Below are 14464 nucleotides of genomic sequence, written 5' to 3'. Positions count from 1 at the left end.
TGACAGGCAAAACTGTACTAAGAATGTATGGAAATACAGTTTCAGATAATAGAGAATATGCATATGCATATCTGTGTGTGTGTGTAAACATACTTTTAATTGAGATACAAATTTACCTCCAATAAAGATACCCACATCTTATGTGTTACCACTTGGCGAACTTTTACATATATATGAATACATACCCCTATAGCCATAACCCAGATCAAGATTTGGAAAAACAGAAATATGTATGAAAAAGTTTTTTAAGATTTATTTATTTGAAGGCAGAGTTACAGAGATAGAACAAGAGAGATGGAGATATCTTCCATCTGCTGGTTCACTCCACAAATGGCCAAAACAGCATGGACCAGTTGGACCAGACCAAAGCCAGGAACCAGGAGCTTCATCTGGGTCTCCTAAGTTGGGTACAGGGTCCCAAGTACTTTGGCCATCTCTGCTGCTTTCCCAGGTGCATTAGCAGGAAGCTGGATTGGAAATGGAGCAGCCAGGACTTGAACCTGTGCCCATATGGGATGCCTGCATTGCAGGTAGTGGCTTACCTTACTCTTGCCACAGTGCCAGCCCTACATGAAAGATTTATTGTGTGCATGGGGCTTGCGAGGCTCCTTATGGGAGTTAAAGTTTCAAATGCATTTTGAGGTTTTGTTACTTAGAGGTAAAAAAAAGATGAATCATCTAGTATAACCAATATAATATCATTTTTCTATTTTTTCTTCTCAAGTTTGTTTTCCTTTTTTAGATTTATGAATTTATATGTGAAATGAAATGGCTTTCGGGAGGGCCTTAGGTAACAGACAACTTTTAAATGCCAATAAGGCAGTAAATGTTACCAGTAATTACTTCATGATGCTCTGTATTTATCTTCTCATGATTGGCATAGTGTATTTGGGAAAAGTAAGCTTATTTTTTTAAGCCTGATGAGTTCCTTTCCATGATATCTTCGAAGTAAGTGCAGATCATGGGAGAGTAAAAATGCTTTTTTTCCATGAGACTGTTTTGAACAGATACCTTGGTCTCCAATGGCAGCACACTTAACATTGTAGTGCAGACGCCCCCAGTGCAACGGGCTTGAGCTGAGTTAGGGAGATAGTCATTACTTGAAAAGCAAATAGAAATAGTTGATTACAGAGAGAGAAAATGTCATCTGCAAAACATTAAGAGCATTTACATTTTTCATGAAACCAACCTAGAACAACTTTGAAGTTGGATGATTATGCATAATTGGCTTATTATGGAATATGACTTTCAGAAAATGTAGAATGAACATGAACTTACTTTTAAAAAGATCATCTGTGATTTGAAATCAAAGTCTAGCTTTAGAGTCCTGTTTCAAAGAGTCCTGAACCACCTTGAAGACTTAACACAGACTCGTGTCATGAATCTATTCTAGGGGATAGAAAACCTTAAAATTCCATATTGTTCCTCCTCCTACCTTCAGTGAAAATCTTTATAAATTGACTTAGGTGATAATTACTGTTGTCAATGTTAAGCACTCTTAAAGAATTAGCTTTGGATGTAAGGGCAATCTGGCTATGACCTTTATCATTTTGTTGATGTGATCAGATAAGAGACTGATGTCTAACCTTTTCACCGTTTCCTGAATGGCCTTATATTGGCAGTTATTTTCTTAGAACTTTGGAGGTTTTATTCCATTTCTTCTCGCTTGTGTTGTTGTGCTGGAGACTCGCACAGCTTGATTATCACTCATTTATGGGAAACCTGCTTTTTCTAGTTGGTTGTAAGGTTTTTGTCTTTGCCTTTGATGGTCTGCAGCTTTACATAGCTATAAATTTCATTTTTCACTTGGCTTGTAAAGCATTGTGACTGCCAAATTTGAAAAATTATACTTTTCATCAGTTACAGGAGATCACCACTAACTCATTGTGCATTGTCTTTCTTCCATTCTATTAATTCTTTCTGAAATTCCAGTTAGATGATATGAATTTTTTTTCATTTTTCTATCTTTTTATATTTCTGCTAAGTTCCAAGTAATATCTTCAACTCTGATTTCTATTTTTTAATTCTCTTTCCAGTTGTGTCTAGCCTTCCATTTTACTCATCCTCTGAGGATGAGTGTTATTTTAATTTGCCAGTTTTCTATATTTAACATTTTAAATTTTTTCTCTTTTTCTTAATTCTCTGGTCATTTTTTGTAACCTTGTAGCTTTCTCAAACCATCAATTTCCTGTTTTATTTCTTTAACATTTTAAGCATGCTTGTTTTATGTTCTGTGGTCATTTAGTATCTACGTTTTATGAGTCTTGTTCTAGTACTGGCTCTTTGTGCTTACCTCCTCAATGAAAGTACCCATTTTTGACATGTATTTTGCGAGTTTTATTTTTACTGTGAGCTCATAGTCAATGGAACTTTATGTGTAGGGTTTCTTTTGAGGTGTGGGTTAAAAGTACATTCCTCTAAGATTTACATGTTTCACTACACATAAGAGGGCACAATCTGGAACGATATTAAAATAAATACTGGCCTTGGGTTTTTAGACCACAAAAGTAGTCTCAGTTCAGGTCACAACTGCCTGTGAGTTCTGACTTGTATTACATCTCGAGGAAGATTCTTTTTCCCTCCCTCCCTCCTTCTTTCCTTCTTTTCTTTCTCCACCCAGAGCCAAGGCCAAGACAGATGAATTTTCTTACTGTGACCCTTTGCAAGGTAATATTTTCCTAGATCATCTTTTCTTGGAGGGTACAATTTCAGGGCCCTGGGTCTTCTGCAGTGAGCTCCTTTTAAGCACCACATGTTGTCATGTCTCCAAGCCTTGTGTCCTAAACCCTGTGTGGCCGTTAAAGCCAACAGGGTAGGTCTTGATGGCAGCTCAGGATTCACTTAACTCTCAGGATTCCTACTTGCATTTTGCCTTTTGTCTTTTAAAACTTTCCATGCTTTATTACCATCCCAGTCACATTGAATAGATTTTAAAATATTTTTGTCCAGCAGTTTTAGATATTTCACAACATGGAGGACTTTCATAATACCTTATCTACAACCCTACCAGAGGTGTCCTTGTAAAGGCAGAAATTCAATTCTGTGATTGCCCTCACTCACTTCTAGCCCTTAATACTCCATGTTAGAAACATTTCAGTGCGAGTACTTGCCAACCCCTAATGGCCATATTTTCTGTCATTTGATCATATCAGCCTCACCTTCCCTGTTGCCTGCACCCTTTTTCTGCACAGATTATGCTGTGCCAGTTTTAGATTTTGTTTGTGTGGATTTTTTTTCAAGTTTTCCATACTCTCTGAAGTTATATGCTCCAGAAGAGAAGCTCAGAGCTTTGCTGTCCTCGAATGTAAGTGTAAGTGGGGGTGTGCGAGGGGTTGAGAATGATCCCCTATTACTGTTGCGTTGTATTTGCAGCCTTTTTAAATTTACCTCAGCGCTGCAAGGCTGGCTCAGCCAGCAGTCATTCAGTGAACCCTACATCTTTTCTGCCCAGTTTCACAATCTTTTTTTTTTTAATGCCAGCCTATTTCTCCATCTTCACTGTGTTTATGAAGCCAAGTTTTTCCCTGAAGGTCTTTCCTTGATTTACAGTTATTATCAACTTATAAACACCACCACCACCACACCACCAGGCTCTCTGGAGGTTGAGACATTTCGGTCCCTCCCACATTCTGGTGCTGGTCCCGCTTGGGGGGATGTGCCTGGGGACAGCTGGAGGGCTCCACCAGCCTGGGCTTCTGTGTTTGACACTTGCCCACGCTGAGACACCTGCTATTCCTCGCCCACATTGAAATCTTGTTTGCTTGCCAGTGGGTGTGCTTGGGCCCTCTCAGCAGCCATGGTCTTCCCGCTGTGAGATGGGCACTGCTCCCTGTGACTCATCACTGCCGCTCCCAGGCCAGGACGGGGCAGGAGAGATTGGTGAAGGTGATGTGCCGTCTGGGCGCCCATGAATGCTTATCCGTCTGGATTTTCCTCATGATAGGCGTCTGTCACTGGGCAGTAGACACGCGGGAGCATTTACAGCTTACTTTATGAAGCTCCAGATAACAAACAGCAAACACCTCACTACTTAGTTCTAACAGCTCTGCTGTGGGGACTACTCTTGTTGCTGTGGTAACAAAGTGTCTGATTTACTGAGTGCTTACCATGTGCCAAGCTTTATACTGATAAATCATTTAATTCTTTTTTTTTTTTTTTCTTTTAACAGCGTTAGACAGTGAGAGAGAGAGAGAGAGACAGAGAGAAAGGTCTTCCCTCCGTTGGTTCACCCCCCAAATGGCTGCTATGGCCGGAACTACGCCAATCTGAAGCCAGGAGCCAGATTCTTCCTCCTGGTCTCCCACGTGGGTGCAGGCGCCCAAGCACTTGGGCGATCCTCCACTGCCTTCCCGGGCCACAGCAGAGAGCTGGACTGGAAGAGGAGCAGCCGGGACCAGAACCCAGTGCCCATATGGGATGCCGGCGCCACAGGCGGAGGATTAGCCAAGTGAGCCAAGGTGCCGGCCCCAAATCATTTAATTCTTAACAGCAGTCCTAAGAGGTAGGAGCTGTTCTTCCTGTTTCATACTTGGGGGAATGGAGATTCAGAGATGATAAGTGACATGCGCAAGATCAGTTAGTTCAAGTCTTCGAAGTGCAAAGGCCACGCTTGCAAGCACTCTTCTGTCAGGACCGAATCATACAGAGCTTTGCAGTACGACTTTGAGCTATCGCAAAGGCCAGTTCAAATCTGCACGTATGTACACACTGAATCCGTGCTTCTGCTATTGCACAGAACTGATTTAGGTGTGCCCTTCTGAAGACTGCTTTCAGAACCGGCCCATGAAACATTAAGAAAATCGATTTCCTTTTGTGGACACACCCGGCTTTCTACCCCAGGCCATGTTACCCAGCTGTGTCACCTACATTATTCACCGGATTTCACTCCTAATGCTTCTTGACAGTTTCCAGGAGGCAATTCTGTCCCTTGAGGCTGGAGATTTGTCACCAGTGAAGACATTCAGAAGAAGCTTCCTTCCAGAGGGAGAGAGATACTTCCTAAGAGACTCCAACATGTTTATTTTTTGTTTTTGAGATTTATTTATTATTTGAAAGACAGAATGACAGAGAGAGAGGGGGAGACAGAGGTAGGGAGAAAAAGATATCTTTCATCCATTGGTTCACTCCCTAAATGGCTACAATTGCTAGGCCTGGGCCAGGCCGAAGCTAGGAACCAGAAACTCTATCCCAGCCTCCCACATGAGTGGCAGGGGCCAAAGCACTTGGGTCATATCTGCTGCTTTCCCAGGCACCTTAGCCAAGAGCAGGATTAGAAGCAGAGCAGCTGGGACTTGAACTGATGCTCCGAGATGGGATGTTGGTCTCACAGGCAGTGGCTTATTCTGCTTGCACCACAACACTGACCCCTCTCTGGCGTGTTCTGGGCAGCAGCATTGGCATTTTACAAAGGAGGGCTTGGCTCCTGGGGTGATCATGTAGCAGGGGGAGCGCTCAGCTATATAATTGCATTCTGTGTATTGGTTTACAGTTCAATCTGTGACTCTGTGGATTGGTGTAGATTGAAATCTGTTTGCAAACATGTGCATCTAACAAAAAATTCTATGGCATATAGGAAAACGCTAGCTTTCCCTGAATGTCACAGATGTTACCTTGTTTGAAGAAGTCTTGGTGCAGATGTTGACGCCAGAAGTGACTGTGTTTTCAGAGGAGCCCTGTCCTGTTCCCCTGTAGACCATAAAATGACCAAATATTGACTTGTTGATTTGGAAAGGTTATGGGGGGCCCCGTTCTTCAAGGAAAAATGATTGGGCTTCTGCTTGCCCAGCCAAGCCAGCAGGAACAGGGACAATCTCCCCCGTAAATATCCATCTGACAACGTGTCAAGTCTCATTTTAAAAAGGTTTATATTTTTCTTACAAGTGAGGTTAAAATTTCAACCCTCATCTTAATAAGTTGCTAGCATTTAATTTAACTCTGCTGAAGTAAACAAGTCATAGTAAAAAATAGCAGTGTTGCCATAGCTACCAAGATCCAAATCACTTGCCTTGCCTTCCTGCCTACAAGTGCTCCTCCCCATCAAGGCCAGGATGTGAACAAATCCCCTGAAATCTCCTATGTGAAATGAAAGTTCAAAAACAAAAACAAAAAAGCACCCACTTGGGGAAAGGGACGTTTTAAGTGATTGCTCTATGTCAGTGGAGCTCCTCACTCTAAAGGAAATTGTCTCTCTAGTTCCGTTTGTCTGTCACCCCATTGTCCCCAGGAATACAGGTGCAGAAGGAGCCGAGAGCTATTCCTCAGCATGTGGAGGGGGTCAGGGCACTGGAGTTCTTGTTCCAATCCTGGCCCTAAGGTTCTGGCCCAGAGAGTGAATGCAGCCAGGCTTCTAGCTGTTAAGGGGTCAGGTGCTGATCTGTTCGCCTGGTTACTCCTTTACCACCAAAGGTAAAACCAGACTCTTTTAAATGAAGCCTCAGAGTAAGCCTCAATTTCTCATAGGAGAGAATTGGTCAGCATTTTTCAGATCTCAGCCAGTGGTTCCTAAACGTTCATTATCTGAGTCATCGAGGGAGGCCCTTGAACCCTGCTTGGCCCATGGTCACTAACGTGCAAAGCTGTCACTGGCCCTAATTATGGCAAATGAGAGCCATGTGGAGGTCATTAGAGTTAAGAAAATTAATGAGCAGATAGAGCTTTTTTGCATTTTCATTGCCAACCCCTTTTATGCAGTGATCTGCAGACTTTTGGGCTTGTCTCCATTTTCTAGTCCAGAAAATAAGATGCAGTTGAGCCGGATATGTGCCCTGCTCTTGCATCCACTTGGTACATGACTTCTTTATTAAATGGTGTTGAAACAGAGTATTGTCACCTTTGGGTCCTGATGAGCTGACACTGTAAGGGGTTGTTTTGCTTGAAAAGATTTGCTTTTGAAAGAAAAACCAACCTTGTGCCTTCTCAAGGAGTCTTTATTTCACTTTTTAAAAAATCTCTTTATGTGTTAAAGACTGGAATAATTTAGTCATGAGATTAATCAAAGAAAAATCAAACAAAAATGTTTTATTTCTAATTTGTTTTGTGAGCCATTATTTAAAAAAAAATAAAGAGTGGAAAAGAAAAGGAAAAAAAAAAAAAACAATAGAAAGATAGTGAAGAACAGGGCCCACAAATGGCCCATAGTAACAGGCTAATCCTCCGCCTTGCGGCGCTGGCACACCGGGTTCTAGTCCCGGTCAGGGCACCGGATTCTATCCCGGTTGCCCCTCTTCCGGGCCAACTCTCTGCTATGGCCTGGGAAGGCAGTGGAGGATGGCCCAAGTCCTTGGGCCCTGCACCCGCATAGGAGACCAGGAGAAGCACCTGGCTCCTGGCTTCGGATCAGCACGATGTGCCGGCCGCAGCGGCCATTGGAGGGTGAACCAACGGCAAAAAGGAAGACCTTTCTGTCTCTCTCTCTCACTATCCACTCTGCCTGTCAAAAAAAAGAAAAAAAAGAAATGGCCCATAGTGTGTGGAAAACAGCTCAGCCATAATCAGGGGGATGGGATTTGAAGTGTCTGACAGCACCGGGATTTGGCAAAGATGTGAAGAAATGGGAAAACCCAGACACTGCTGGTGGGAGCGTAATTGTACAACCATTTTGGAGAGTAATTTGGCAGGATCTAGCAAAACTGAAAAGGCACATCTCTTCAACTCAATAACTCCATTTATGGACATATTTGCTGTGCATTAGTATCCAGTTGTGCATATAAGGCTCACAGAAACCTTGTTTGTGGTAGTGGTGACAAATTAGGTATCTATATGCTCATCAGCAAGAGAAGGAATGAAAATAATGTTGTATTTTCTTACATCGAAACACTAGAAGCAGATTCATACACATCAGTAATGGCTAGATGTAAAAAAGTCATAAAGTAAAATGCAAATCTTTGTAAATTGAGAGAAAGATTCAAAACTTTGGATATGGAAAGTAAAATGAAAATCATTATCACACACAAAGCAACATTATATTGCTATGAATGTGTATATATGTCTGTGTATGTATATATATATGTATATATATATATACACAGACATATATACATATGCTTCACAAAGTTTGTGGCAAAATGGAATTAAAGATACTTATTTTGGTACAAAGAAATTTTGAAATCCATGCATGGTTTTATTATAATACACACTTTCCAGGAACTCTTTGACGACCCTTCGTGTTTGTGTGTATGTATGTTTGTGTGCATCTAAGGTATACAAATGGGCTACAAGGAACCAAAATTAATATATATGAAGAAACAATAAACTTTAAATGGAATGATTTAATAATAAGATTTGATGGAAATATGACAATATGTTAATTGCCAATTTGAGATGATATGAGCCTGGATATTATAGTTCTCTGCAATTTGTAGAATTTTTTGATTTCTTAAGAAAAATATAGGGGCTGGCATTGTGGCTCAATGTGTTAAGCCACTGCTTACAACACTAGCATCCCATATCAGAGTGTCAGTTTAAGTCCCAGCCACTCTGCTTCCCATCCAGCTCCCTGCTAATCCCTAGGAAGGCAGTAAATGGTGGCCCCTGCCACCCTTGTGGGAGACCCAGATGGCTCTTGGCTTCCACCTAAACCATTGCCAGTCATTGTGGCCATTTGGATAGTGAACAATTGGATGGAAGATCTCTTTCTGTCTCTCTTTCTCGCTGTGCCACTCTACCTTATAAATAAATGAATGAATAAATAAATAAATCTGTCAAAAGAAACATATAGAATGCCAAGTTCAAGGTGAGATAGCTTACAAATCAGATCATTTGGTATGATTCAATTGCCTGACAGCTCATTTTTACAGATCATGCATATCTGGTTTTTTTCCAGCATTCATTCTATTCCTCACAACATTGGCCTCGTAGAGGACCCCGTCCTCTGCACATTGCATCTGCTTGTTGTTGGGATGAAGGGTGGCAGCATATGCCACTTCCCCTCTGGGTGATTCATCCAGTTTCAGCTTTCAGATGTAAACAAGTACAGATTGTGGTTTCAAAAGCACCTGACCAAACCATCGTCCTTTTGTAGTGTTAATTGGGATTAAGTATCTGGATACCCACATGCCCTCTCCTTGGGAGAGTGTGATTTTTGCCCTTGAAAAGAACAGTTGCAGGTTCTAGAATTAATAAACCCTGGATGGTAGGGTTGCAATCAGGAAAAAGGAAGGCTAAGCTTACTGGTTTCTTTGGTCTTAATTTCATGTCAGTAATAAGATCAGATGTAAGTGCCTTAGAACTCCAAAGCTAGACTTACTACGCAGCAGGAAAAAGCCAGATGAAACCAGAGAGAGGAACCAGTCGAGGTGCTGATGGGTGAAGGGATTTGGGGCCCTTCCTTCACCCAGCAGAAACCAAAAGGTTTTTTGCACAGCAAGGGACCCCAAGAGGAGCCAGCTGAAAAAAGAGAAAAGGGCAGGAGGATCTTCTTGAGTAGAGTGGGACAGATCTGTGGATGGTTTAGCCAAAAACAAAACCCATGGACACCCTACCGTTTATACCATAGACTGAAGTTATTCCTGGCACCAAGTCACACAGGACATGGGACATAGGATATATGCTGGGAAGTTCACTGTTGGCCCTAGTGTGTCTTCCTCACTCCTCCAGCACCAGGTTATATATTTGAAGTGCCATGATGCAGGTACACTTGTAGTGCATCGTGTGAGCCAAAGTCAAGGCATAAGCCTAGGCAAACTTCCAGTCACCCTAGTGAGTACTGGACACCCCAGTGACAGCACCTGCTTACAGTGAGGAATGCCTGAGGCTGCATGGGTATCAGAAGTGTCTGTCAGACACCTGGCCCCCAAGCCCTGCAGAGCCTCACCCAGCCTCTCCTCTCTTGTAAGAATTCTCTGCCCCTGCCCTGCTGGACCACTTGCACACTCCTAGGCATTCTTGTCTCCATGTCTTCTTCTTCTTCTTTTTTTTTTTCTTTTGACAGGCAGAGTTAGACAGTGAGAGAGAGAGAGAGAAAGGTCTTCCTTCCATTGGTTCACCCCCCAGATGGCTGCTACGGCTGGCACGCTGCGCCGATCCGAAGCCAGGAACCAGATGCTTCCTCCTGGTCTCCCATGCAGGCACAGGGCCCAAGCACTTGGGTCATCCTCCACTGCCTTCCCGGGCCACAGCAGAGAGCTGGACTGGAAGAGGAGCAACCGGGATAGTACTGGCGCCCCAACCAGGACTAGAACCCGGAGTACTGGCGCCGCAGGCTGAGGATTAGCCTAGTGAGCCGCGGCGCTGGCCTCCATGTCTTCTTGCTTCCTGCCTTCCCACTACCTGGTGCAGTTTCTTCCTCTGTCTCATCTATTTGAAAATGACTCATCTTTCCAGGCCCAGTTTTACCTGCTCATTCCAGCTTTACCCAGCTTTTGCCTCCTGGACCTTGGCCATCTATCACTGGGCCAAGCCCTGAGCTTTGGTTAGTAGATGTTCCGTAAATATTGATTGAGTCTGAAAGGCGGAGACAACTGGGCCACTGGCAGCTGGCAGAGAAGGACAGTATGGCCCTGACCAACTCAATATGCCAGCTTGTGCTATCAGGAACATCTAGACCAGCTACTGTCCATTAGAAGTATAATGTGAGCCATATATGTGCATATATATCTCACTTTAAATTTCTAGTAGCTATACTTAAGAACTATTCACTTTAATGACATTTTATTTAATTCAAAGTTTTAAAATTATTAGCATATTCATTGTTTTTTTCATGCTAAACCTTTGAATATGCTTACTTCCCCATTTAGTAGCCACATTTCAAGTATTCAGCACTGCATGTGGCTAGTGGCTGGCTTCTGTATTGCACAGCAGATGTATAGATATATCTGTTGTTTAGATCACCTTTCATTATACTGTATAGAATTCTTCACCTTCTTTTCAGAGTTTTTAAAAATTGTGCTTGAACGGCCAGCGCCGTGGCTCAACAGGCTAATCCTCCGCCTAGCGGCGCCGGCACACCAGGTTCTAGTCCCGGTTGGGGCGCCAGATTCTGTCCCGGTTGCCCCTCTTCCAGGCCAGCTCTCTGCTGTGGCCCGGGAAGGCAGTGGAGGATGGCCCAAGTCCTTGGGCCCTGCACCCGCATAGGAGACCAGGAGAAGCACCTGGCTCCTGGCTTCGGATCAGTACAGTGCGCTGGCCACAGCGCGCCGGCCGCGGCGGCCATTGGAGGGTGAACCAACGGCAAAGGAAGACCTTTCTCTCTGTCTCTCTCTCTCACTGTCCGCTCTGCCTGTCAAAAAAAAAAAAAAAAAATGTGCTTGAACAATATGAGTCTTCAGGTAGCACCCCTGTGTAGTATGTATGACGGGAATAAAGGGGACTCAAGTAACTCCATAATTTTGTGGCTTACATGTCTCTTTCAGAAAGTGTCTCATTTATTCATTCCACAAATGAAGAAGTGCACAGGCTCTGGATTTATTAAGCATACAGTAAGGAAGTCTGAGTATTTAGCATATGTTAGCTACTGTATTGGGCCCATAGGATACAACAGGTAACGAGAGACAAAAAGACTCGAGTAGGAGACGTTGTTGTTGGCCTAGCTCCAGAACTCTTTTAAAAATCTTGCGGAACTAAAACTCTACCCATTAAATAGCAGCTCCCCACTTTACCTTCGAAGCTTCCTGCCCTTAGTGATCAACGTTCTACTTTTTGTCTCTTTGAATTTGACATACAGTGTTTGTCTTTGTGTGGCTAGCTAATCTCACTTAACATAGTGTCCCCAAGGGTCGTCCATGTGGTAGCCTGTGTCAGAATTCCCTTCCTTCCTGAATATTATTCTGTTGCATGTGCATCCCCTACTTTGTTTATCATTCATCTATCATCAGACGTTTGGTTACTTTCACCTTTTGGATCCTATAAAAATGGGAAATGCATGCAGTTTCAATAGTGTGCTCAGGGAAGGTAGGGTAGTCTGAATTTTTGTTTGCCAAAATTCTCTGCCTCTCTCCACAGGATTATCTTTCAGGTTCATCTTTCTTTCTTTTTAAAAGATTTATTTTAGTTATATAAAGGCAGAGTGACAGAGAGCAGGAAGAGACAGAAAACGAGATCTTCCATCCGTTTGTTCACTCCCCAAATGGCAGCAATATCTGGGGATGGACTGGGCCAAAGCCAGGAGTCTGGAACTCCATCTAGGTCTCCTACATGGGTGACAAGGGCTCAAATACTGGGTTATCATACACTGTCTTCCCAAGCACATTAGTAGGGAGCTAGATAGGAAGAGAAACAGCTGGGACTTGAACCAGTGCTCTGGTTCTGATATGGAGTGTCAGGTTTGCTTAACCCACTGTGCCACAGTGCCAGCCCCAGGCTCATCGCTTTGAAGTCAGGCATGGCCATGTGACTTCACATGAAGTGAGCTTTCCCAGCCACCTCCTGCTCCACCCTGCTGTTTTACCTTGGCTACAGTCACTGAGCAGAGTTAATAGCTGCTCCACCAGACTGGGTTATGGGTTAGGGGCCAAGATGAGCAGATCTACTTTTGTATGTGTGTACTTGTCGTGTGACAGGGCTACCGGTAGTGAGAAATCATCCCTTGTTGTCTCGTGCCCCAGAGATTTGGGGCTTACTTGCTCTGCAGCACAATGTAGCCTGTGCTGACTGATAGCAAGGGCCTGGCTGAGGAAGCAACATCTGAACAGAGCCCTGAGGAGGTGAGGGAACCAGTCACACAGCTATGTGGAGAAAGCAAGTTAAACACAGAGGAACAGCAAGTGTAGAGATTCTGAAGAGGAGTTTGCTCAATGCCTTCAAAGGTCAGGAAGGAAGCCAGACGTCTCCAGGCAGTGATGCAGATGGAGGTGTGCGCACCAGACTTCCACGGCGCCTCCAGGGCTGGGCAGCGGCAAGTTCAGACTTTGTCATCTCGTGATCCTGTTCACTGTGCCTTGCCTCCAGAGAATGTGATGTGGGTGCAAGAGTGAGAGGGACAGAAGAGGATGTGAAGGAAAAGCAAGTGAGGTCTGGAGCCGGAAAATGCAGCCTAGCAGGGCACAGCCCCACATTCACAGGATGCAGCTCCAAATGTGCTTAAATGGGAGTGTCACCCAAGGAAGCCTGCCCAGGGCACTGGGAGGCCTTGGAAGTCTGAATCCTGGCCAGGGGTGAGTGATGCATCCAAAGGGTGCTGGTAGACAACTGTTGATGAGCAAGACATGCCCCCTACCGCCCATTCACCTTGTTCTCATGCCATGGCTTTCTTTTAAAGCCACACAAAACCCCAGGAGCCTCCCACAGACAATCCAAGTCAGCAGGGCCTGGGGACTTAGGACTGTGCCATGCAGTGCCCTGGGAAAGGGGCAGCTTCCCAACTAGGAGGCATCAGAGGATCCCAGAATGAGCCTTATGTTTCTTCTTTCCTTAAATCCTGGTACTTGGCAATTTCTTCCCCTATATTTTACTAAGTCTTAGATTTCATTTGGCTCAGTACAGCCTTGAAACCACAGACAGATCCTCCTAATGAGCCGCTGCTGGAGAAACTCTGGACAAATAGGTGGGGGCGGCTCTTGATGCAGATGCAGATGGAGACAGAATGCTAAATATCGAATCCATTTAGCAGCAACTTGTTAAAGTTGAAGGATAAAATCCTGCTGTGCATTTATCAACCACAGAAGTAGCCATGGAAAGTTCTCCGGGAAAAAACCCCCACTTGGCATCTGGGTTGCTGAATGCTAATGTAGTGCTCCCAGAACACACCCATGCATCTCATATGATCCATGCTGATTGTCTTGGATTATTGAATACACATGAGCATCTATAACTCTTAAAAGATATATAAATATTTATAGGCTTATAAGATCCTCAAACATCTATATGTTATCTCTCTTCGTGTTGGCCAAGAAAAAATTTAACATATGCACCCTTTGTTAAATAGGTTATTTTGAAACAATGCATGCAAAAGTATTATGGTTATTAAGCCCTTCTTCCTTTTTTTTTTTTTTTTTATTAGACAGGTAGAGTTAGACAGTGAGAGAGAGAGAGAGAGAGAGGTCTTCCTTCCGTTGGTTCACTCCCCAAATGGCTGCCACGGCCTGTGCGCCGCAACGATCCGAAGCCAGGAGCCAGGTGCTTCCTCCTGGTCTCCCAAGCGGGTGCAGGGCCCAAGCATTTGGGCCACCCTCCACTGCACTCCCAGGCCACAGCAGAGAGCTGGACTGGAAGAAAAGCAACCGGGACTAGAACCCGACGCCCATACGGGATGCTGGCACCACAGGTGGAGGATTAACCAAGTGAGCCATGGCGCCGACCCCTGTCTTCCTTTTCTTGTCAGTTCCTAAAGAAATCTTACTCATGATAGGAAGAATATTGAAATAAAAAGGGAAGTTTCACCCAATTTAGACACTGCCAGAATTACTGGGACTGGGGCCCCTCCTGAGAGCCAGAAAAGCCATCTGCAGGTCTGAGAAAAGAAGAATGGATAATATGAATAGGCACCAGCGAGAAGGGTGTTGTGTAGGCAATGGGGATCAATAGCAAAGTT

At 44.0% G+C, this 14464-nt stretch overlaps 1 protein-coding gene across 5 annotated transcripts in view; it reads left to right on the top strand.

The window, feature by feature from the left end:
- The window catches only part of SHLD1 (shieldin complex subunit 1), a 121309-nt gene that overhangs the window by 94607 nt on the left and 12238 nt on the right, over positions 1-14464 (top strand). The window contains exon 3 of one of the 5 annotated variants that reach the window (XR_009867083.1): positions 4169-4501. The exons of the other annotated variants lie outside the window; for them this stretch is intronic. The gene's annotated coding sequence lies outside the window, so the exon portion shown is untranslated. The remainder of the gene's footprint in view (positions 1-4168; positions 4502-14464) is intronic. 5 annotated transcript variants of the gene reach the window in all.

The sequence above is a fragment of the Lepus europaeus genome, chromosome 10, assembly GCF_033115175.1.
Source record: "Lepus europaeus isolate LE1 chromosome 10, mLepTim1.pri, whole genome shotgun sequence".
NCBI lineage: Eukaryota > Metazoa > Chordata > Mammalia > Lagomorpha > Leporidae > Lepus > Lepus europaeus.
Note: the sequence above shows the minus strand (reverse complement) of the source record. Positions and strands in the feature narration are given on the sequence as shown.